The 24,589-nt window shown below is 42.6% G+C and overlaps 1 long non-coding RNA gene across 1 annotated transcript in view; it reads right to left on the bottom strand.

Annotated features, from left to right (window-relative positions):
* Window positions 1-10,921: 10,921 nt before the first annotated feature.
* The window catches only part of LOC132539390 (uncharacterized), a 363,563-nt gene continuing 349,895 nt past the window's right edge, over window positions 10,922-24,589 (bottom strand). Inside the window, exons 5-6 of the long non-coding RNA XR_009550643.1 lie at window positions 21,253-21,339; window positions 10,922-11,245 (exon numbers count right to left, since the gene is read on the bottom strand). This is a non-coding gene — a long non-coding RNA (uncharacterized LOC132539390). The remainder of the gene's footprint in view (window positions 11,246-21,252; window positions 21,340-24,589) is intronic.

The following is a 24,589-nucleotide window of genomic DNA, read 5'->3' as shown; positions in this document are numbered from 1 at the left end:
AGCCCAAATGATGATGACAATGGAGATGACATGGGAAAAATGGATCAAGTGTCTGCTGACCTCCCACTAGCCCCTCTGACTGCCCACACAAGATTATCCCTGCTTTACACCCACTTTTCTAATCTCAACTCTCTCCCGCCGACCACCACCACTTTTTATAGTGTGTAAAACAGCTAGCCTCTTTCTGCTTCTTTCTCTTACCTAACCTGTCTTGAACTAAAGATGACTCAGGACGAAACCACTGCATGCAGACAGCCTGGAGTCCACATTCTGCCTGGTGTCCTGAGCAGCTGTCACAGAAAATGTGTTTCTTCAAACAGCATTTACTGGTCCTGAAAACTAGAGATAGAGTATTGGGGGGAAAAATCACTTGAGATGATAGATGGAACAAATCCAACACCACATAGGAGAAGCTGTGGATGGACCACTGGTAGATTCCCAAATGGGTGAACAGCCAGAAGTCACATGAGAAGTCCAGGATAATGATATAGATTCTGAGCCAGGCAGTGGTGCACCTGGTTAAGCACACACATTTCAGTGCACAAGGACCCAGGTTCAAGTCCCTGGTCCCCACCTGCAGGAGGTAAACTTCATGAGTTGTGAAGCAGAGCTGCAGGTGTCTCTCTGTTTCTCTTCCACTTTATTTCTCCCCTTCCCCTTTCAATTTCTCGCTATGCAATAATAAATAATAAAAAATAAAGATTCTTAGACACTCATATAAAACCAAACAAACAAAAAGAAAAGAAAGGTAAAGCATAGAGTAAAACTTGGATTGAGTTTGGTGTATTGCACCAATGCAAAGGACTCTGGGCAGAAGGGCAGGGAAGGACCTTGGGGGAGGGATGGTGCATGATGGTAGAAAAACAGCTAATTTGCGAGTGAGAGTGTTTTGCAGAGACCCATCACAGGGAGATGAGAGGTTGTACCTGGGATTTAGCAACTGTGTTACCTCCACAATAAAATGGAATACAAAGAAAGATACAGATCCCAGGACATGGACTTAGAGGAGGAAGGCCCATCACAGCATGAGTCGAGACAGGGGGATATGTGAAAGAAGAGATTTCCACCCCATTGCCTGGGTTCCAGATCAGGGAATCCTTGGATACTATGGGCCTCTAATGGATCCCTCTCTTTCCCATCACTTGTTACCTCCTCAGGAATGTCCTCATTAGCCCTTTTGTGGGCCTCTCGAGGACCCTACACTCACTACAAACTAGCAATGGTAAGGCCTGTCCAACTTCTCAAAGAGAGACTAGGTTACACTCCTCTGCCACTCGAGAAGAACTGGTCCAGTAATTGGCAATTGGCGCAGCCTAGAGTGCAGTCTAGCATGCTCCCAGCTGTGGCCATGGACTGCATGCTCAGACTGACAGTGACACAGGGGTCATAAAGAGTCCTGTGCTAAATATGCATATACATGGGTCCCAGGTCAGATGGAGTGGTAAATAAACAGTTAATTGTATTTCTATATCTTTTCCAGTTTGGGAGCCACACTCTGCTCTAACCCAGCTCTCAAGTCCTGTTCTGTACCGTGATACCATTCTCTCAGACAATATTTCTAGCCCACCTCCATGTTAGCGATCAAACTCAAGCAAAGATTACTGAAGTCCTGGGCTCCTAGGAACATACCCAAAAAATATATATCTTAGTCTTTACATCCTACCCTACTAAGGAAAGCTAGAGACTGACTGAGGATGTAGATCAACTAGCCAACATCCATGTGCAGAAGATAAACAATTACAGAAGCCAGAACTCCCTCCTTTTGTATACAAAAAGAATTTTGGCCCATACTGCCAGAGAGGGATGTTAGAGGAAGATGACCAGAGGGCTCTGAGCTCCCATTCCACCAGGACCTGAAACTTTTGTGACATGGAACCTTTGTTTTTGAACCATCTCTGAGAGGGAAGAGATTCTGAAGAACACCTGAGTAAGTCAAGCCCTGATTCTATTATCTGAGAGGGAAGAGGAAAAATGAAAGACAACTATGGAATGATTTCACTTATAAGAGAATGGAAACACAGAGACATGAAAAAAAAACATATATATAGCCAACTCATAACTATGAATGACCTTGGGACAACTATAGTGGCTACCATGGGGAGGGCACATAGGACTTTGGTGGTGGGAGTGGTGAAGAATTATAATGATATCATCTAATAATCCTGTAAATCACTATTAAGTAAATATTATATATGAAAGAAGAGGCTTCTTGGAGAGGTGGGGGAGTGGTGGAACAGGAGATGGATCACATGGTAGAGTATATACCATTTACCATGCAGAAGGACCTGGGTTCAAGCCCCCAGACATCACATGGAAGCACCAAACAAAGAGGAAGACCCATGAGCACTGAAGGGATTCTGCAATGCCTCTCTTCCTTTCTTCTCCTTGGTTTTCTCCCTCTCTATCACCATTTCTCTGTAAAATAAGAAAGAGATTACTAGCAGCAGTAAAGTCACCCAAGTATGAAGCTCCAGCAAAGCCCTGATGTCCCACCTCTGAACACATACAGAGAATGGTGTCTTGGTAATAGAATTTAAGAAAGCAGAGACATACTTTGCTCACAATGTTCACAGCCACTGAAAGTCAAGTGCAGAGGAGTTCCAAGGTGACCAAGGGAACCACCGAGTCACCACCAGGTGATCCAAGTACATACGTTTGTTCTCTGGGGACTTTAGCTACTAGCCTAGCAATGATAGCACCCAAAGGAACCAGTATCCCTGAAATTACCTGAGTTAGGCCTGAGATAATCAAGTGGATTCAAAGTGCCCTGCTTTGTGATGGACTGAGTTGACTGCCTACATTACCCTGGTCCCCACCTGCAGGGGGTGATTTCATAGGTATTGAAGCTAGTAATGCAACTGTTACTCTATTTACCTCCAACTCGCCCCTAAATTTCTATCTGTCCTATCAAATAAAGTATATTTAAAAATTGGAAGCAGATGGCCTGGCAGAGTGGTGGATTCCTCATGCAGACACCTAGTCCCAGTGATAACCCTGGTGGCAATAAAAAAAAAAAAATACCCTGCAGCTATAAGATATTTCATTTATACTACTTTTCACTGTGCTCTGAGCTAAGTATTATTCTCCACCACTTTGGAAGGGGAAAAACTGCATCCAGAGAAGTAGCTTGAAGGTTGGAGTCTGAAATCACCTTGAGTACTCTGATTGAGATTAGCTGCTGTCCCTAACATCCTCATAAGTTACTATGCATTGCTCTTCTGTGTTTACGTCACCTTGTCACTTTCTGAGCCTGTGCATCCTCTCTTGGGGAGTCTACAGAATAAGAACTTCTTGGTGAAGTTGTGGAAAAACACAGCAATGGAGGGTTTCTCAGAACCCTTTGTGCAAGACCTAAGATGCCCTTCTCTTACCGCCCCTTTGGTCTTTCAGCTGTAGCCGAGGCCTGGAGAAACAGTGAAGGTAAAACTCTCCCTGTCTTGTATTTTCCATTCTGCTCCACACCATCCTTGGTAATGAAGGCGGACTGGCTGTTTGGTTTTCCTTGCTCTCTGCCACTGTCATTTCCATTTGCTAGGTCCCAGGGCTTTTTAGCACAAAAACTGTTGTGTTTGGGCTCTAATTTGCCAGGCAGTGATAAATTCCAAGAAAAACCTATTCTTATTGAATTATTTTCAGAATGTTATACAAACACGTCTAAATTACATGGCGGCCAATTCTGCTCTAAGATCTGGTTTGGACTGCATGTTAATTCAAGTAGGGGATAAAAAGAAACAAAGACTCAAAGTGCTGAGAGACCATCTTTCATTCTCTGGGAAATTGTTTTAAAATTTGCCTGAGATCCCTTTCACAACCCCAGGCAGTGAGGGTCATATTCCCATCCAAGACTTCTGTGGAATATATGGAAGGAAAGCTTCTAACCTTCATTTTCTTGAGAAAACTTGATGGTCCTTATAGGCTATGATTATATCCTGCTTTTTGGAAAAAAGTTGCAGTAGGGCTTCTTTTAGTGAGCTGAGGCACGAATGGAAGTTTTCTTGTCCCAAGGAGCTTCAAGAAAACAAGAAGCATTGGCTATTTCACCAACTCCGAGAGGTAGTTTAGCTCAGAACCAAGCTATAATTCCAATGGAGACAATATGTTTTGATCCTGGGAACGGACAGTTGCCTCTGTTCCATTTCCACATCTCCTTGCCAAAATCCCTCCTGTTTTTATTTTTTTAATGGAAAATTTTACCCCTGTTTGTTTTGGAACTTGCTACCATGGTAGAGGAATAGGGTAGAGCTCTGTTGACCCTTGTCACCACTACAGGGGCAGTTGGCTGAGACTAAGGTCAGGACAGGAGGAGAATCAGAAAAATATGAATGCCATCCCCTCTTAATTTCAAGTCTCCGTGTATTCATCCGAGAATGGAGAGGGTACCACACACTGAGCTTTCAGATATGCTCCACAGCTCTGGGGAATGTCAGAACTCTTATCCACAGTTTGCTTGTTCAAAGTGGCATTTGTGCCCATGTGAGTGACTATTTAGGCTGAGATTAGTGAGAAACAAAGACTGAAATTCCTAAATTAAATCTGACTACAATGTGTGTGGGGGGGTGGTGGGTGGAGGTGGACAGTGACTGGGCAGAGGCACGCCTGGTTGAGAGCACCCATAACCAAGGGTAAAGATCCAAGTTCAAGACCATGGTTTCTATCTGAAGGGGCTAAACTTCAGGAGTACAGATGTTTCTCATTCTTTCTACTTCTCTATCTTTCCCACCCCTTTCAATTTCTCTCTGTCCTATAAGTTAAAAGGAAAGACAAAAAAAGTGGTCTCCAGGATGAATTGTCATGCAGGCACCAAACCCCAGTAATAACCTTGGTGGCAATAAAAACAATTGAAAAAATATCTGATTGCAACTGCAACGATTGTCGCTTGTCCAACTGTGGAAAGAGTCCACTAAAAGACTCATGACACACTTATGTCCTCATGTCACACTTTTGTCCTTTGGGACAAAACGAATGGAACTGGAGGTTATGATGCTTAGTGAAGTAAGGAAGGAAGTGAAGGACAGCTACCAGATAGCTTCACTCATATGTGAAATAGAGAATTAAAACAAACAATAGTCAACCCATATCTAAGACTTTAGAAAAACTATGGTGGTTATTGGGGGGGTGGGAGACCACCTTTTCCATGAATCCTTCCTGGGATCCCTGTTCCATCCCACTTCTGTTAATTGACTTCTTCTCTGAATCCCCAAAGCAAAAAAATACCAGGACTTTATTAATGTTGCTGGACCCAAATTCCCCTTGTAAATGTTCTAAGATGTCCCCAAATTCTCAGGGGCTTCAGGATTCCTACCTGTCCTATATACACTTGAGATAAACAGTCTTTACGGGCTGTGGTCGATAGTCATGGAGCTCAAACTGGCCTCTGATTTTGACATATCTTGCATGCTACTAAATCATTAAAGCCAGTGAGATATACATGAGGCATGAACACACACACACAGGCATATATGCATGCATGCACAGACACGTTAAGACTTAACTCCCTCAAATGAAGCTTTGAACAACAGGAGATTAGGGACAATGAATAATTTCTTGGTTGGTTCTCCTTTTCTTGCTCACCAGTCATCTTCCTGAGACCTGGATGATCACATACCAGTAGAGAATAACCTGGAAGGGGCCGAGTGGTAGAGCACCTGGCTGAGTATACATGTTACAGTGCACAAGAACCCAGGTTTGAGTCCCTGGCCCCCACCTACAGGGGGAAAGCTTCACAAATGGTGAAGCAGTACTGCAGGTATCTCTCTGTCTCTCTCCCTCTCTATCACCCCCTTCCCTCTCAATTTCTGGCTGTGTCTATCCAATAAATAAATAAAGATAAAAAAATAAAAGAACCTGGAGATTGAGTAATCTGCTACACTTGTCACCATGTAGTATATGACTTCCTAAAGAACTCCCCTTCCCAAACTTGTAATTTTTTTTCTTTGCCTATCTTGTATATTTTCCCCACCTCTCCTTTCCTGGGCTTGAACTCCCTGCGAAAGAAGTAGCACAAGGCAGTTTTTGCACCTGGCAGCACTTTCTAGCATAGCCAGACCTATCCCTTTTTTAGTTTACACCACACTTATTTGGGGTATGTACCTTGCCACCCCCTTTCATAGATCACATAATTATTGCAAATTGTCTTTTATTTTCCATATTTGTACTACCACAACCCAGATGAGTGCCTGGCATGGTGTCTGAGACCAATAAATGCCTGTGGAATGAATGACAACAGGCTTTGGAAAATGTAGTGCTAAATAGGGACTTGAAGATCCTGGACTGGTACAGCCAATATGGAAGGATGGGAAGGAATGTGTTCTCCTGTGATGACTTCTGTTCTCAGGCCAATGGTTTATAAATTCTGCCATGGATGCTGTTGGAGGCACTGGAACATAATTTTTACCTAGGGATATCTCTTATTCTTCTTACTCAACTGTGTTTGCAATACTGTGTACACTAAGACAGAATGTTTTAAAATAACTAAGTCAGATTCTATATCTGGAAGAGAAAAACAGTGTGTTGGGGAGTAGACCACCAAGAAAATAAGGAGTAATTACCCATATTCTTGTGAATTTAAGGACCAGCAGGCATCTGCTTCCTGCAGGAAAGGGTATAAAGAAATTCTAATTATTTTGCAAAAAAAGCTGGTAACCTTTTTAAGGTTACCAGCTTTTTAAGGTCTCTCCTGGAAGAGACCTTGTTAAAACATACTAATGACTAAATTCATATATTTAACCCCCAATTCCCATTGTGACGGTATAGAGGCATGGGGATTTTTGAAAAGTATAATTATAATTATAATGGGGAGCCCTCATAAATTAGTTCCCCTATTAAAATGAACAAAAGATGTCTCCCCCACATACATACACTCTCTCTGCTACAATTCTTCTAGCGTTTGCCCTTCTTCCGTAGCCAGTCAACAGCGTCAGGTTGAGCCTGATGTAAAGTTTCGAGACCTCCTTTGAATCTGGAGAGGTGGCTACAATGAGATGACTGACCATAAACCAAGAAGAGAGTTCTCACCAAACACTGGATCTGCCAGCACCATGATCTTGGCTTTTCACCCTCTACAACTATAAGTAATAAATGTCTCTTATTGATGTCATTCAGTCTCTGATATTCTTTGACAGAAGTCTGAACAGACTAAGACAGAACATCAAAACCAAGGTGGCCTTAGCCACAATCATACCCCCACCATGACCATCTCACACCTCTAATACAATCTTCCTCATGTCATGAGTGACTGTCGCAGAAGCCTTGGTGCCATGTGTGGATCTGAAATACTTGACCTAGGGCTCCTGAAGAGATCCACAAGGCCATGGTTACAGTAGTGGAGACAGACTCATTCATCTGTTCTGGGGGCATCTGAATAAAGGCCACCGCAGAAAAGAGATATGACACCACACACCCACAACTGAGCTAACTGTCCATTCCAGCTCCCTCTCAGCCCTGTGGACAGGGACAGCACTGAGGACTCTGCTAGGTCTCTAGAGTTCTTGGACACACAGAGAATGACAGTTTTACTGCTAATGAGGGCTCCACTATGAAATTGTGACTGAAAAGATTTGACCACATTCTGAAGTCTATAAAGTGCTTCCAGTTGGGATAGGCAGTGGCACACCTGGTTGAGCACACTTGGTACCGTGCATAAGGACCCCGGTCCTTACCTGCAGGGAGAAGCTTAACAACTGGTGAAGCAGTGCTGAAAGTCTCTCTCTTTCTCCATGTCTATCTCTTCCTTTTCTGTTGATTTTTGTCTCTATTCAAATAAATAAATAAATAAGTAAATAGATAAGCAGTTTCTTAAAAAGGTTGTTTCCTTTGGATCATTTCAACACTGGAAACACTGTGCAAGAAGTATACTCTTACACTTAAAATGTAAGGGTTAAATCACACCCTATAATGTGTGTGATAAGTCCTATAATGTAAAACTGTTACATCACTAGTAAAATGGAGCAAAAAGAAATACACGCTTCACAACCTTTCAAAGGTAGCAGGTGTAGCCATGGCTTATTGGAATGTGAAACCCACACAGAGGAAATCAAAACAAGAGATGGACAGAGGGAAGGGGATGAGTAATTCCACCTGTCAGAAAATGAGGGTACCAGATCAAGCAACACACATGGAAGCTCTGAGTCCTACGGAGAAAAACACGAGTGCAAACACGAGGGAATTATTTGTCCTCACTCTCCCCCGAGAAGGTGGAGCTGGTCTTTGGGGCCTGGTGGCCTGCGCTGCCTTCCAGCATAAGCTATTAAAAGTGCCTGCTCACACTTGGTCATTAGCACAGGCATTTCACAAGCCCCGACCTGCAGTCCATCCTTCTGGGAGGGTCCGACAGCTCTCATTTTGGAAAAAAAAAAAAAGGTTATTTTTAAGACAACCAAATCAATCCCCGATGCCGCTAGTGCAACTCAGAGAGAGCTGCTAGTTGCTTCATGATGGTCTGGCACCAAAGAGCTTCTCTGTGACTGTCTTCTTTCTGCTGTCACACCGTCCTGATTACGATTAATTGTTCCAATTGAAGTGAGTCACTCAGATGGGGAGGGTGGAGGGAAGACAGCAGCTTGCTTGCATTATTATTATTTTCTTTCTTTCTTTCTTTCTTCCTACTTCAGTGTTTGCTCTGAAAGATCCAGCAGAATGCAGAAGTGAAGCAAAGTAATGTAAAGTGTGGCATGTGCAGTAAAGGACAGCAAGCGAAAAAGCGATTATGGGCTCCATGCTTATCTTTAGCTCAGCAGTTTTCAGAAGAGAATGCACTTGGCTGTAAGCATGGAGGATGGCACTGCAACCTGCCAACTGCAGCCTCGACCTGAACTCTCAAAAACCCAGGCGACCTCATTCATTGTTTATTGCCAACTATGCTAAGTAACAAGGCAAGGATACCCTGCCCTCAACACACATGCTCAACACACACACACACATACATACATACATACACACACACACACACACACACACACACACACACACACACACACACACTTCATATGGATTGGTATCCTAAAAAGCCCATTCTGGGTGGAGAGAGCATATACAAACAAGAGAGAAACTGCGTAAGTAAAAGAAAATGCTTAACTACTGAACTCATGACTACCAAAGAAGAAGACACTTTTGCTCGTGGAAAAGGTTGACTTAGCAGACATTAGTGCAAAGGTCTGATCTTCCTGATTCACCTCTCCCAGGTTCATACTAGCAGATCCCTTCTGAGATTGTCCCATCGCCACTATCTGCCGAAGTCCTCAGGTGGTTTTGCTGGTAAAATGAGGCTAGGTGAAATGGATCAGGCTATTTTGGGCATATTTACAGAATACTTCTAGAGAATTTATTGAAAACCCATGATTACTACTCTGAGTCCAAATTGAAAACAGTTATCATCTGTGCCTCCCCCCTCCCATCTTGTCATGTAATAAAAGGAAGAGGGGTTTGGCAAAAAGGGCTATGTATGGCTTTATTAATTTTGTCCATTCAACAGAAATCATGTTGTCATCAGCTTCAGGAAACAGAATTCATCAGGGGTCAGGAGACAAAACCTCTTTCCGAATATGGTACATCTGATACTTGTTGGCAAATGGGGAACATGAACCTGAATGTAAGTCTCAGTCCATCAGTGAACTAAATGTGTGATTTGAAAATACTTCTATTTCCCAACATAGGAAATGAGCCCTTTGTCTAGGTTAGGCATTTCTCTCATTGTTCAGGTGGCCTGGATCTATTCGTCCTTGAAGATTCTACTTAGGCCTATTCCTAGTCCAGTTACCTCCTGAGTTCCATGAGACTGAAACATTCAGGTTGCATTTACTACCTGAGTCCACTCAAAAGCTAAACAGACACCTCTGGGTACTAGTGGTGCTAATGTAGGGGATAACTCACTGGATTGTGTCAAATCCAGATTTTGGGCAGCTGATTCTGCAACTAACTACTACAACAGAAACTCATCTGACTTCCCTTTATCAATGTATATGACTGTATCACCCTGAATGCACCCATCTTGTCTGAGCTTCCACCACCCGCTAACAAGTCACACAATTCTGAGGATATAGCAAATTCATTGTATCTTTAGAAGTTTGTACAAGGGCAGTATCTGACTACATCCTAAAGATACAGACCTTTTTTTTTTTTTTAATTGTCAACAAGTAACAAAGGAATGCTCTGTTTCTGATTGCCCTGCTATTTGCTCTCTCCATAATGGTTATGGCTCTTATCCAATCCAAGTTTGTTCACTCTCTTGCTGTCTTTCCATTTTTCCTTCACTCTCACACTCAAATAACTGGAAGGACTGTAAGTCATATTAACATAAGTCAATGCAATCTTGGCAAGTTCTAGATAGCTGGACAAGATCACAGTTACCAATGGCCACTTAGAAGTTTGAGCCAAAGGCTCAAGACCTAGGTACCCCTCTTGCTTATTATCTCATGATGTTTGCCCTACCGATCCTTACAGCCCCTTTTTCGTTAGGTCTCAGACCAGTGTGAGGACTAGAGAATACACTGAACAATGATACTTCAAGTCCCAATTCAGACCCACTCTTGCCCTTTTTGAGATGAGGAAGCAGAAACACAGAGGGGTTAAAGTGATCTGCTGAAGTCACAGAGCTTCTACCCCCAGTCATGTCTTCTGCAACCTCTCCTATGTCTGTTATGTCACCCACCCCCCACCCCACCCCCAGGATTCACTCAGTCCTTGGGATCCTATTTACAGCTGAAACTATTTTGGCAACAACCTTTGCCAGTAACAAACCCAGGCTTCTCTAAAGAGGAAAAATCTGGGAATGCTTAAACAGGCAAGATGGCTAAGGGACCCACAGAGGAATAAAGGGTCCAGGAGCAAGGCCACAGTGACCCCCAACTGTTCTCCTACAAGGCAGGGTATACTTGGTATTTCGCTTTGTTTTTCTACCTTTTGGTTGAACTTTCCCTTCATTTGTGTCCATACTTAGTTTTGTGTGGGAAAGAGAAGGTCAAGGATCTGCGAAGGCAGGGAAAATATTTTATTGGCTAGAAATTGGCAAAACCTCATATTTCTGCTTCATCAGTATGCCTGAGCCATTGGCTGGAGATAGGTCTTCACCTCCTGGCTCCTCTTGGGCCCTGTAAATTCACGCTTTTTAATTTTTACAGAGCAGTTTATGGGCTGTGAAGAGGGGTAACTGGGGAATCTGTTGTCAGGGGCTGCACTGAGAAATAAACCGTCTTCTTGGAGTTCATTTTCTTTCCTCCTTCTGCGAGTCTTGTAAATGAGCATTCAAACCCTTAAAGGAGATGAGAAAGGACTCTTTTGGGGCAAATCATAAAAGAGCAGAAGGGTCTTGAAGAAGCATTTAGAAAAATCTGAAACATTGGGGAGTCTATAGTCATTGTGGTTATTTTATTTTATTTTATTTTAATTTTGGGGTGTTTGTGGGGGGGGACATTTAGCAGAATATCTTCACAATCCACACTGAACTGTCTGGCCTCTAAGGAAAAGGGGAACATGTGACCCAGTGATGGAAGCCAGAACTACTCGATGTGTTTAAGTTCACAGTTTGAATGGAGTATATTGGGGAAGTAGGGAACTGGAATCTTGGGAACACTATCACAAGCCCTTTTTTGGGCTTCTTCAGGGTCATACCCTCACTATGAATTAGTAATGATAGGAACTACCCAACTCTCCAAAGGGAGGCTGGGCCATCCTACTCTGCCAGTGGAGGAAGACTGGGCCTGAAGTGAGTGTAGCCTAGAATATTCCCAGCTGTGACCATGGACTGTGAGCTCAGACTGACAGGGACCTGGAGGTTGAACAGGCTCCTGTGCTCTATATGAATAGATATGGGCCCCAGGTTAGATCAATGTGGTAAACAGTTAATTGCATTTATGTATTTTCTTCAAGTTTGCCCCAATCCTGCTTCCTAGTTCTATTCTCAACTCTGACACCATCTTCCCAGACAATATATCTTTTTTAAATTTTACTAGTGATTTAATATATTTAATATAATTAATATTTTAAAATATTAATTATACATATTTAAAATTTATATATATTTAAATTATATATTTAAATATTAATTATATTTATATATTGTTTAATTATATATTTATATATTATTAGTTATATAAATTAATTCTATATTTTTATATAAATTTAATATAAATTTATATTATAAATTAATTATATATTTATATATTATTAAATATAGTATATTTAATATAAATTTTACTAGTGATTTAATATATTTACATAATTACATGTCAACAGGGCTATAATTTCACACCATTCCCACCACCAGAGTTCTGACTCCCCAATCCCTCCACTGCAAGCTACAGCAGTTCTCCTAAGGTTGCAGACATGGGTTAACCATCATCTCTAGAACTATCTGTCTACATTTGTACATAATTGCCCCCTTTTTCTTCCAGGTCCAGTCCTCTCTTCCCCTTCAAGCCACACATAGCCCTATTACTACATCCAAATGTCCCTCCTTTTTTCCTCTTCTTTCTCTGGATCCTAATGGAGCTGGAGTTCAGAGCCCTGTTATTTTCTACTTAATATCACTTCTACCCCTCTGGGAGTATGAATCAAAATTGGTTTTGGGGTACATTAGGTGGGAGTTCTGCTTTCTGTAGTTCCTTGTCTACTGGACATGGGCATTGGCAGGTTGATTGATAGTTCCAGCCTATTTCTGTCTTTCTCAGGTGGGGTAGAGCACAAGACAATATTTCTGGTCCACCCCCATGTTAGCTATCAAGCTCAAGCAAAGATTATTAAGACACAGGCTCCTAGGAATGTATCTAAAATAGACTTCCTAGTTTCCTTCCACCCTAATGTCCCACTTTCACCTGCTCTATTCCTACATTATGGTTCCTGTTTATTAAGCAGCTTGTCCTGCTTTCCAGCTTAGTGCCTTTAGTAACTAAATTCCAGATGCTACTATGATTCTGACCTGACTTCCCTAGGCAGATAACCTCACCACTATTTCCCAGAACCTAACCTTTCCAGAAACCTATACCACTAGGAAAACATGCAAACAGATTAACAGTATGGATCAGCCTGCCAATGACCAGGCCTAGGGAAAAAACAATTACCGAAGCCAAAACTCCTACCTTCTAAACCCACAAAGAATTCTGGTCCATAATCCCAGAGGGGTAAATGATAGGGGAAGTAAACCACAGGACTCTGTATCCCCAGGACCCAAAGCATTTCTCACCAGCAATCTTGTTTACATACCAGCCATGAAAGGGAAGTGAATCTGGAACATACCAGTGGGAGCCAGGCATAGTTTCTCTTACATGAGCCAGAAGAGGAAAGAAGGCAAGATATTTGGAGTAGTAATAGGTGTAAGGGTGACTTAGAAAGGAAGTGAAAGTAGGACCATTAGAAAAAAATGGGTGGAGGGGCCAAGTGGTGGTGCACTTGGTTGAGCACACATGTTACAATGTGCAAGGACCTGGGTTTGAGCCCTGCAGGGGGAAAGCTTTGAGAGTGGCGAAGCAGTGTTGCACGTGTCTCTCTATCTCCCCTTTCCCTTTCGATTTATGGCTGTCTCTATCCAATAAACAAATATTAAAAAAGATGATAAAATTTTAAATAAAGAAAAGATAGATGAAAATACATATGTGGATGTGTATGTGGGGGGAAAGAGAGAGCCAGTGGGAAAAGTAATGCAGTTTCCAAAGGAGGGGATGAGGCACAGAACTCTGGTAGTGGGAATCATATAAAATTATGCCCCTGTTATCTTACTATTTTGTAAATTAATATTAAATCAATTATGATAAAAATATAAAAATAATATTGAAAAAAGAATTGGACTTTTTTCCCAGTCTCTATAACTCTCTAGAGTTGCTCCCCAGAATGTCATTATTTATAAGCAACAACTTCACAACAGCCAGCCACTTAGAGGTGATATCAAATATGAACCACAACATGAGTAACAGAAAGTGGAAGCTCACCCTCAGGGGGGACATGTGACATGCAGGGGCAGGGAAAGCAGCTTGGAATCTTATTTATCAGTACATTAGGGTTGGGAGAAAATAAGCACCTTTCTAAGTGTTTTCACATTTATAAAGCATGACAATTCACCCAAAAGAAAAGATGGAGTAGTTCAGGGATCATCATAACAAACAGGAACATCCTGGTTCTTAGGGAGGTGGCTCAGTTGTAAAATGCATGCCTCTCACGCTCTGGATTCAAGCCCCAGCACAACCTGAGAACGTGCAAGGACCAAGAATTGACACCTGGAGTTCCATGGGTGGTGGAGCAATTCTTTCAACTTCCTCAATAAAAACAAAAACAATTTGTCTGTGGAGGTGGCTTCATGGTATAGCAAGTCCCTAAGGCGCTAGGTTAGAGCCTAGCATGACATTAAAAACTGCTATTGAATGCCAGGCATCTTTTGAAGACATTATCACATGTCACCTTTCTAGAGAGAAAAGTTGTGAGAATAGGGGGGAAGGGGGCCCTGGGGTGGCAACCTGGTTAAGTGTACATATTACCAAGTGCAAGGACCCGGGTTCGAGCCCAGGCTCCCCACTTTGCAGGGGTTCTATGTCACAAGCGGTGAAGCAGGTCTGCAGGTATTTATCTTTCTACCTCTCTTTCTATCTCCCCATCCTTTCTCAATTTCTCTCTGTCCTATCGAATAAAAATTAGAAAAAATTGGCCACCAGGAGTAGTGGATTCTTAGTGCCAGCACCAAGCCCCAGTGATAACATTGGAGAGAAGGAAGGAGGGAGGGAGGGAGGGAGGAAGGGAGAGAGAGAAAGAGAGAGAGAGAGAGAGAGAGAGAGAGGATATGAGAGGGAAGGAATACATCCTTCTCACCCTGCAAAGAGGTAGAAAAGAGAAAAAACTTGTGGGGGGGGGGCTGGTGAAGCATCTGGTTGAGCACACACATCACAGTTGTGCAAGGACCCAGGTTTGAGCCCCTGGTCCCCACCTTCAGAAAAAGCTTCAGGAGTGGTGAAGCAGTGATGCAGCTGTCTTTCTGTCTCTCTTCCTTGCTATCTTTCCCATCCCTTTTGATTTTTCTCTGTCTCTGTCCAGTAAATATTTTTTAAAAAGAGAGGGAAAAACCTTCAAGTTCTTCCAAAATCTTAGTACTAGCTCTATAAATAAGAAAGAAGACATTTGAGGACATCCATTTCCCAATTTTCCCCTGTTGCCAATAAATAAATGATAATAGGAAATAAGTCAATCCTAATACATGGGAGCTCCAAATTGGAGGGAGGAAAGAAAAATTGCACTTTGAGGATGAATATGGGATGATCTCACTCAACTTCTCTAGACAGAAGTTGAAAAGCAAGATCAGAAGGGGAAATGCTAAGCACAACTTGGACTGGAGTTGGTATATTGCACCAAAGTAAAAGACTCTGGGGTGGTGGGGGGAGGGTTCAGGTGCTGCAACATGATGGCAGAGGAGGACCTAGTGGGGACTGAATTATTATGTGGAACACTGGGAAATGTTATGCCTGTACAAACTATTGTATTTACTGTCACCTGTGAACCACTGATCGCCCAATAAAGAATTTTTTTTTAAATTACACTTTGAAAAACAAAAGATCAAAATTGGGGGAAGCTATCTCAGAAGCTGTGCACAAGATCTCTGTACGCACAAGGTCTCAGATATAATCTCCCAGCACTGCCATTTGTCATAATTGAGTGCTCTTCTAGTCTCTAGTCCTCTCAGTCTCAACGCTCTAGCTCTAAATACATATATCTCAAAGACCACAACATATGTGGGAAGAACGTGAGTGTTGGTTTGAATCCCTCCTCTTGACCCTTTACTGTTTTATCTCTTCTAGATTTGGAAAGATGTCTGGATGAAAGCCCAGTCTGTTCCACAGAGTTCTTTACTTCTCCCACCTTCACATGACCATGACCCCATAAGAAAGTATTCCACATGGAAAGGGAGAGAAGGTGTGGGTGGGGGAGTGGGAGGGCAGGTGACCTCGGTTCAACATATTCAAAGCACTATCCACAGTGGCTGGGTACAAGCAGAGTGGTGTGGAATCTGTCCGTCTTTGATTACTGTTATTAATGTCTCCTTGAATTTTCCTGGTAAGTATCCCTTTCTGCAGGCAGGAAGATATTTTTAAGCCTAAGGAAGGTGAGGAGGAAAAATATATATATATATATATATATATATATATATATGCCCATAAAATCAAACTGGCAAAACTGGAGCCAGAAAATGCTGCTAAGGAAACAACACAATATGCTTAGACCAACTTAGGCTCTTCTGGGAAGAGGTATGTGTGAGGGGGTGGGTGGAGAGGCTAATAGACAGCACAGCACATACTTGGAATCACTAAAAAAACAGGAAAGCTGACTCTCTTCCAGGGTAGGGGTGATGCATTTAGAGGAATTATACCCAAGGATTGTCACAGCAGTCCCTCTATATTCATAGCAAGGCACGGCGCCAGAAACCATGTCCTTCCAAATCAGTTCACAAATCCCTGGGATTATCAAGTCTTGTACTTGGCTTTAGAGTGGACCAGTCTTATAGACCATAAACATCACATTCAAGCACTAAGCTCTGGGCTTTGTTTCTCCTTTACTGAGCTCGACTGGCGCTGAGAGCTTGTGCTCCATCCACTTGGTCTGAGTGCAGCTGAGCTGCAGTCTTCCGTTTCTTAGCACTGGAAGAGAATGGTCATAGGTCGCCTGTTCTCCAGTTACTCCTCAGGTGTGAATGCAGATGTTCTGATGTGTGGGCAGAATAATGACACTCCAAGCTGTCCACATCCCAATCTCTGTGAATATCTTACCTTCCATAGCAAAGGTAACTTTGCAGGTGTGACTCTGAGACAGAAATGTTAGTCTGGATTATGCAGCGGGGCACTAGGGTCCCTGAGAGAAGTAAGTAAAAGGCAAAAAAGACTAAGTGAAAGGCAAAAGAGACAGAGAAAGACAAGTTGCATTGTCCAGTGGAACCAGAAGTCAAGCATCCCTTGACTCAGAGGAGCTACTATGAATTCCTTTATAAGGTCAAGCTTTTTCCTATGGACCATAGACTTGACCTTGACTGCAATCATAACTACCACATCTGTGGATGAATTTGTGTGATTATTTGACCAATGTCTGGTCCTCTGCCAATGCACATGAAGCATCGATATGCCTGCCTTTGCTTCCTCTCATGTCCTAGCCCACAGCAGGCACTCACCAAATATTTGTTGAGTAAATGAACAAATGAAAGGGTGTTCAGGGTCTCAACCCCCCACAGGTCTGAGTGTTTTTTAGTGTGGGTGGAAACACAGCGGGCCTTGAGGCCCCCTGCCAGCCTGCTCTTGGCTTTCTGTTTTCTTATTCTGCTCCTACCAGAATGTTGATCTTTACATATGGTATTAATACCTTTCTTCTGAGAGCAAACCCTTATCTGCAACCCCAATCAATGACTCAGGGACTCTTCAGGATGGAAAATTTCCTTTTTCTATGTTGTGATTTGTATTCAGATTATTCTGACTTTTAACTCTTGACCCCATTGCTCCACCAATGTGCAATGATCTCTGTTGTAAGACTAGAGATTTCCTGTGGCTTTCCTGACCTCTGAATGTGGAAAATCATCCACTTATCCCAAACCAAATTTCTGGTTTTGGAATACCCTAGAGGGATCCCAACAAAACTCTTTTTATTTATTTATTTACTGTAACCTTAGCATATTCCTACTAATATTTTAAAAGGAAGTTTGGGGTGAGATTACAAAAAAAAGCAAATGGCCTTGACAAACACTGGAAAGGTAGATACACTGATCTCAATTCTGGCACAACAACTAAGTGTTGAATACTCAAAACTGAACTCTTGTCTCAGCACTTCTTCCGTCCCCCAGCAACTGAGTGGTTGTGTCTACTGAGTGCAGTTCCAACAGTCATATGTTTGACCCTCCCAACTTGCCTGGGAGGAAGTCAAGGCAGGTGTTTCTACTCTCAGTTCTGCAGTCCCAAATATTGAGTTCCATCACTTTACTCTACCTGGAGCTTAGTTTAGTTTTCCCAGGACTTCTTGGTAAGCACTTTTCAAAGCAGTAAATAAATACCTGTTTTGTTTTTTGTTTGTTTGTTTGTTGTTGTTTTCCCAGAAGGAATCTTTTTATTTTGGCAGAACCAGAACCTTATACAGACACAAATTCATGATTCAGGCCACATTTTTTCATAAAGCAGAGGAGAGACAGCACAGCTACCAAAGCTTCCTCTATTGCCACAGCATGCTACCCCCCATGTGGTCATGGGGCTCAAATCTGAGTTGTGTAAATACTAATTCAAGAAACCTACATGGGAAGCTATGTCCCTATCTTTATTTTTTAAAGATTTGTATGTGAGAAAGAAAGAGAACCAGAACATATCTCTGGTATAGCAATACAGGGAAACAAGCTTAGGACCTCATGCACACAAGACCAGTTCCCTATCCCTACCCACTGCATGATCTCCCACCCTTTTTTTAAGATCATTATTATTTTTTGGGGGGAGGGGGAGCAAAAGGCCAGAGCACCATTCAGCTCTTGTCTATGACAGTGCAGAGGGCTGAACCTAGGTCTTCAGGCATGCAAATCCTGTGCTCTAACATCCTGGACTTCTACTACTGCTCCTGACAGTAGTATTTCTAACTGTCTTGTTCAGCGTTACCAAGGGCATAAGCAGAGGGTCTTGGCTTTGCCACTCAGCCATCAGGTTTCAAATTCAGTGCCCTTTCCTGTCTGCTGGCTAGAGTAAGATTGTTGGAAACGGATGGAGGGCAGTGACAGGTATGTAAGTACTGTTCTGTCTTTGGTGAGTCCTGTGTGAACAGCTGGAGCATGGCTGGGAGATTCTGCCTCTTCTGGCCAAGAAAAGCAAACACAGAAGCAGAATCATTTGGTTTACTCACCCAGGTGGAGAGCAGATCAACGATGAACACAAATAAATGAACCGAAATACTTGGAATCTTCTCCCTGCTTGGAGCCCCATAAACCAGAGAGGATCTCCAGTCCCACCCCCAATCAAACATGTTGGGCCACACCCTTGACATGGTGCTGAGTCCATGCCAAGGGATTTTATAACCTTCAGGATGTTTAAAGAAGCAAAAGACCCAGAGGGGATGCATTTCTGTCCCATTAAAAATAAAAAGAGTATATTTTGAAAATATTTAACATTTCTTTATGAAAGGTGAACAGGCAGGATATAAGCTCTATAGACTTTCTGAGGAAAGAACATTGTTTGGCATCCCAAGTAGAGAAATTACTGGCTGGTCTGAGAACCAAGTCTTGCCTAGTTTCTATTACAGGTGAACATGTACAGAGTATGTTTCTTATAAAAGCACAGTGCAGGAGGTAAAGTCAGAGGGAGTCTCCAAATGAAGATCATAGTTAGACTTTTCTTACTACTTAATGCTAAGACACTGAGGTTGTGGATAATCCTCAGAGCAGGTTTACCCCAAGCATGCCCTGTATTTTAGACAAGGATTTGTATTATTTCTCAAGTTACACTACACGGACCACCCATTGGAACTCCCTGGTTTTGGGGTGGATAGGTCTTCTTCACTGATGTGCCAGGCTTAAGACAAGAATGCCACCAATGAAGGTTTCCAATACAAGTGCTCTCTCTTCTTACCCCAAACCCCAACCAACTCCAGGAGACATTCCCATGTATCACTGGGAATAATCTACAGTTCAACACCCAACTTCCACCCATAGCCCTGCAAACAACCCATTTTCACTTCCCCTCTGGCCCACAGTGACACACATTGGGCCAGCTATCTCTCCAGAGGAAGGCAGGTTAGAGATTTGTGCAGACCTCGGAAGCCAGCTTGAGAGTGTCATGAAACTGGAAGGGCATGACTCCAGATGTTTGTATCCCTGACACCACAAATGCCATCCCCCATGGAGAGGGGCAACACTGGTGGATGGCCAGAAAAGGACCTTCCAAAGTGCTAGCCCCTGCCTGCCTCCATCTGCTATTGGGCCAGATCTAGGTAAACTGAACTCAAACTCCCTCAACCCCCCCAAGCCCCCTTCATGACATCTGGTATTTTCTAGGGTTTGTTTACTCTTGGTCCCCAGTTCTGGCTGATCTCCAGCTGAGTACTACTTCTGTTGTACTTCACATGAGCCCAAACTTGCAGTACAACCACTTGACATATTTTGAGGAGGACAATATTCTCATATCAAGCATCTTATTTTTAGTTGACTGCACTGAAAACTTGGGTGCTGAACAGCTCGCTTTTAGTTATCTCCCCTCCTCTCTCTAAGTAGTAAAATGAATTTTAGTCTTACTCTTATTCAGAGAGTAGGATTATATATGCATGTGGTAGACTGCAACACTATATGTACACATGAGCATACATGCAACCTCAGTTCTGTGGAATGAAAACAGGTACAAAAGGCACAGAAATGGCAGAACTATCAAAAGAACATCTAAGCAACACAGAATCCTCTGGAATGTTCACGTCTCTGTACTAAGTCCTGGTTTTTGAGTTCCCTTTGGATTCCACAAGTTCTGTTTTCAATCAGCATTGGCATCATCATCCAATCTCTACTTTTATTTACAGTTACTGGAATTTTCATTCCTTACAAAGACAATTTCTGAATTTTTTCTCTAATTTTATATGGAGACATTCAGATTGAGAGAGAGTGTGACCTGTACAAGGTAAGCATCTACCAAGTATTGAACCACAAATACAACTCTGCCTATGTGACTATCATTTCTTTCCCAATTAGCCACGGAAAGCCAGAAGATCACCAGGAAGTGTGGAAGATCACCCTGTGATCAGTAATAATCATAATCTCTCCCTTATTCGTGAGAGAAGTATACTCCTTGCCCTGATATCTCCAGAAAAGCACATCTTAGATTGCCACTGGCCCAGGAGTTGGAGAAATACATGGAATAATCAAAAAATCAACAGACAGCTGGCACTAATCCCAGAAAAGCCCAGGTTAGACTGGCTGAATCCAAACAACTTGCAGGCACATAAGAATAAGAAGTAAATTCTTGCTTTTGTAAACCATTCAGCCTGGGGGCACCTTGCCATACCAAGTTATTAGACATCTTAGACCGGTACATAATCTGCCTTCCAAAATGTCTCAAGCAACAATTTTTCCAAATGTTTCACCAGTGAATAATGTGAGTCACCAAAAACAGCTTCCTCACTGTCTAACACTTCAACCTGTACACCAATGCCACACCTTGGAGGTTTGCTATTCCATTTGATTTCTGATACCAACATTTTTGTTGAGCAATGTTAGCCATTTATACTACAGCAATGCATCCGCTCCAAATCTCAGAGGCTTACAACATCAGACTTTTGTTTTTCACCTACCTTCATCTTGCCAAGGTGTTTTTTTCCCCCATGGATCTTTTCCATTCCTAGGTTGTGGGAGAAGCCATACCCTTGACTGTGTTACTCCTATAAAGAAAGAAAAGAGCAAAATTAATTGGAGAGCCCTCTTTTGGCCACAAGGGTTATCACTAGGACTCATTGCCTGCACAACGAATCCACTGCTCCTGATTACTATTTTATACTTCTTTATTTCTTTTTCAATTATGTGATAGGACAGAGAGAAATTGAGAGGGGGAGGGAGATAGAGAAGGAGAGACAAAGAGAGACACCCACAGAGACACCACATCACTTCTGAAGCTTCCTTCCTGTAGGTAGGGGCTGGGAGCTTAAACCTGGGTGCTGGGGCATGGTAGTATGATAACCAAGCACACCACTGACTGTGTCCCCCTCCCGCCGAGAGTCCTTTTAAGGTTTCTGCTCAAAGAAATCCTACAGCATGTATGCTCACACTCAATCTGGCAACAGCAAGTCACAAGGCCCAAGCTGATTTATGGGTTGGGCAGGTATAATCCTCTCATCTAGTGAGAGCAACAGCACCACAAAATACCCAGTAGGCACCAACTTCCTTCATCCTCTTTCAATAAGCAACTCAAAATATCACCTTGTTATCACTCTGTGGTCATAGTGCTCTGTCCTTTCTGTTCTATGGTACATGTCATAACTTGGAACTGTGTGAAAATACTTTCAGACCAACATGTTATCACCTCTTCTATTTTATGACTCCTTTGCAAGTGAAGATTATCCTTTTTTAAATTTCTTTATTGGGGAATTAATGTTTATACTTTGTTTTATTCTATTTTTCCCAATACATAGCACAGCGCCTGAAGCCTAGTATGTTGCTCTGGTAATGCTTGCTTCTTTAAATAAAACTGTGTAATCATACATGGAACCTGTCATGAGATCCTAGAGATTTTTGGAGAAAGTTCTACAAGATGGCAGAATAGAAGCTGAATGCAGGGTAGATAGTTGACTCTATTAAGTTAGGATGACATATGTAGTCATGAGAAGACTTAAATCTTGGGAATGTCCGTGATATCACTTAAAACGAGAATGGAGAAGGACTTGGTGTGAGGTGCTCCCTACTTCTTACCTCATTTCCTAACCTGTCCTGAGTGTAAACCTTACTGTACTTGGACAGGCCCACTGGTGTCCCTTAAATACATGCTGGGAGGCAACCCGGAGTGCCTACATCTTTCTCATCAGTATGGGAGTACATACTCCATCTCAAAACTCTGATTTCATTCTCTCTGTACCTATGAACTTGTCTCAGCAGAGAGCCAGCTATTTTCTTAGAAGGAGTATCAGAGGGTATTCCCCTCTCACCTCAACTCTGGGCTCATGTGTCATCCTATCATATGTCTGCCACTCCCTCCTCTCTTCTTCCTCCACTTACCTATTTGACAGAATGCCAGCTGGGGCTGAGTGGTGACAAGGACAAAACATGTTGACAGGGCTTTACATATGCTAACTTATTCTGTATTCATGACACCCAGAGAGGCAACGCATTGACTCAAAGTATCTGTGTCAGATCTAAATATTTAAGCAGGTTTGCTAATTAGATTGAAACCACACTAGTTAAGAGTGAAGTTTTTGACTATATCTCACAGTGAAGATTTGGTACTCTATGAAAGCCCCAAACACAAAGGACACTCGGGATCTGAGTCTTCTGGAAAGAAATGTCCTTATTTTGCAGATAAAGAAATGTACACACACACACACACACACACACACACACACACACACACACACGAGATAGATGGTAGGTAGGCAGGCACCTACTTTCCTTCTTAAATAGAAGATGGACACCATTCAATAATTTTTTCAGACATTTATTTTGTGCCTACTCTATGCCCACTGTTGTGTCCAGAGCAGTGTTTTAAACTTATTTCCACTTTTTTTGGTCCTCTTAGCCTCTTAGGGGGTTGTAATCTAGTTAAAGAAGGACAGGAAGGCCCATGTATTCACACACACACACACACACACACACACACACACACACACACACACACACACCTCTTTAAGACAAGGGGAGCTCGTCTTGAAAGATACCATGATTCCTTCTAATTGCTGCATGTTTTCTGTTTGGAAGTTATTTCCCATGGACACGTTTCTACCCTTTGTTGAAGATGACGAAGCTGGTACCTGGGAAAGCGGGCAAAAAGCAAAACCAGGTTCTATGTCAGTGTCCTCTCTATTGTGTGTGATGCCTATGTGAACAATGGCCTCTTCTTTAGGATTCCTGGGAAAAGATTCCCCAGTTCTTCCCTCTGCCACCTAAGAATCAAGCTCCTAAGGAGAAATTAAGTCCTCAAATTTTTTTTTTTTTTTTTTTTTTTTTCTAAGTGGGCTGTTGGCTTTGGCTGCCTGACACCTGAGGGAGGCGCTGGCCTGCACCAGAATGTTCCTGCCTTGCAGCTCCCACCTGCCCCAGAGAGCTAAGTCTTTATATATAAGAATGCTGGGTTCTCAGAATCACTACTGATAATGAGGCTGCTCATTTTTACAATACTGTAACCAAATATTCTAGGGAAACAAACCTGGTTCCAGGAGTGCAGTTGCAGTGTTTGGATTTAAGGTTTGAGGTGGCTGAGGTGAACTTTCAGCTGGCCTGCTGAGCTGCCAGAGGGCTGAGAGCTGCCTGCACAACCAGGCCTTTGTGCTGCGGGGACGACAAAGCTGGCATGTTCTAGAGTGGACTTTTTGCCTCCTGGGACTCTGGTGAGAATGAAATGTGCATGCATGTGTATGTATGTTTATGTACATGTGTATGTGTGTTTAAGTCACAGGAAACTGGCACCAGGATTCCACAGGACCCCCTCTAACCTCAGACATGAAGAATGGTACAAATGTATTTGGACTGAAGCCGAAAATCTCAGGCCAAAGAGAAACAGGGTGGTACCAAGCACTCCTCCAGTGTTGGCAAGGATGCAATTTTCTGGGGGACAGAGTTACACTTCCTATATCTCCCAGTACAGGGTAGGAGGCTCAGCACAGTGATAATAGAAGACAAGTCCCTGGTTCTGCTTAGAAAGTCATAGTCCAGGCAGGGGTAGATAGCATAATGGTTATGCAAAGAGGCTGAGGCTTCAAAGTCCCAAGTTCAATCCCCTGAACCACCATAAACCAGAGCTGAGCAGTGCTCTGGTTAAAAAAAAAAAAAAGTAAAGAAAAAAAAAAAAGAAAGTCATAGTCCAGAAAAAAGGGGGCAACCAATAGGTCATCTGAGTCAACTCCCTGCCTTTGGGGCCACATTGTTGCCATCATCCCTCTCATTCCATATCTACTCCCTTACTTAGTGTCCACGAGACAGGAAATG

The sequence above is a fragment of the Erinaceus europaeus genome, chromosome 7 (genome assembly GCF_950295315.1).
Source record: "Erinaceus europaeus chromosome 7, mEriEur2.1, whole genome shotgun sequence".
Taxonomy (NCBI): domain Eukaryota; kingdom Metazoa; phylum Chordata; class Mammalia; order Eulipotyphla; family Erinaceidae; genus Erinaceus; species Erinaceus europaeus.
Note: the sequence above shows the minus strand (reverse complement) of the source record. Positions and strands in the feature narration are given on the sequence as shown.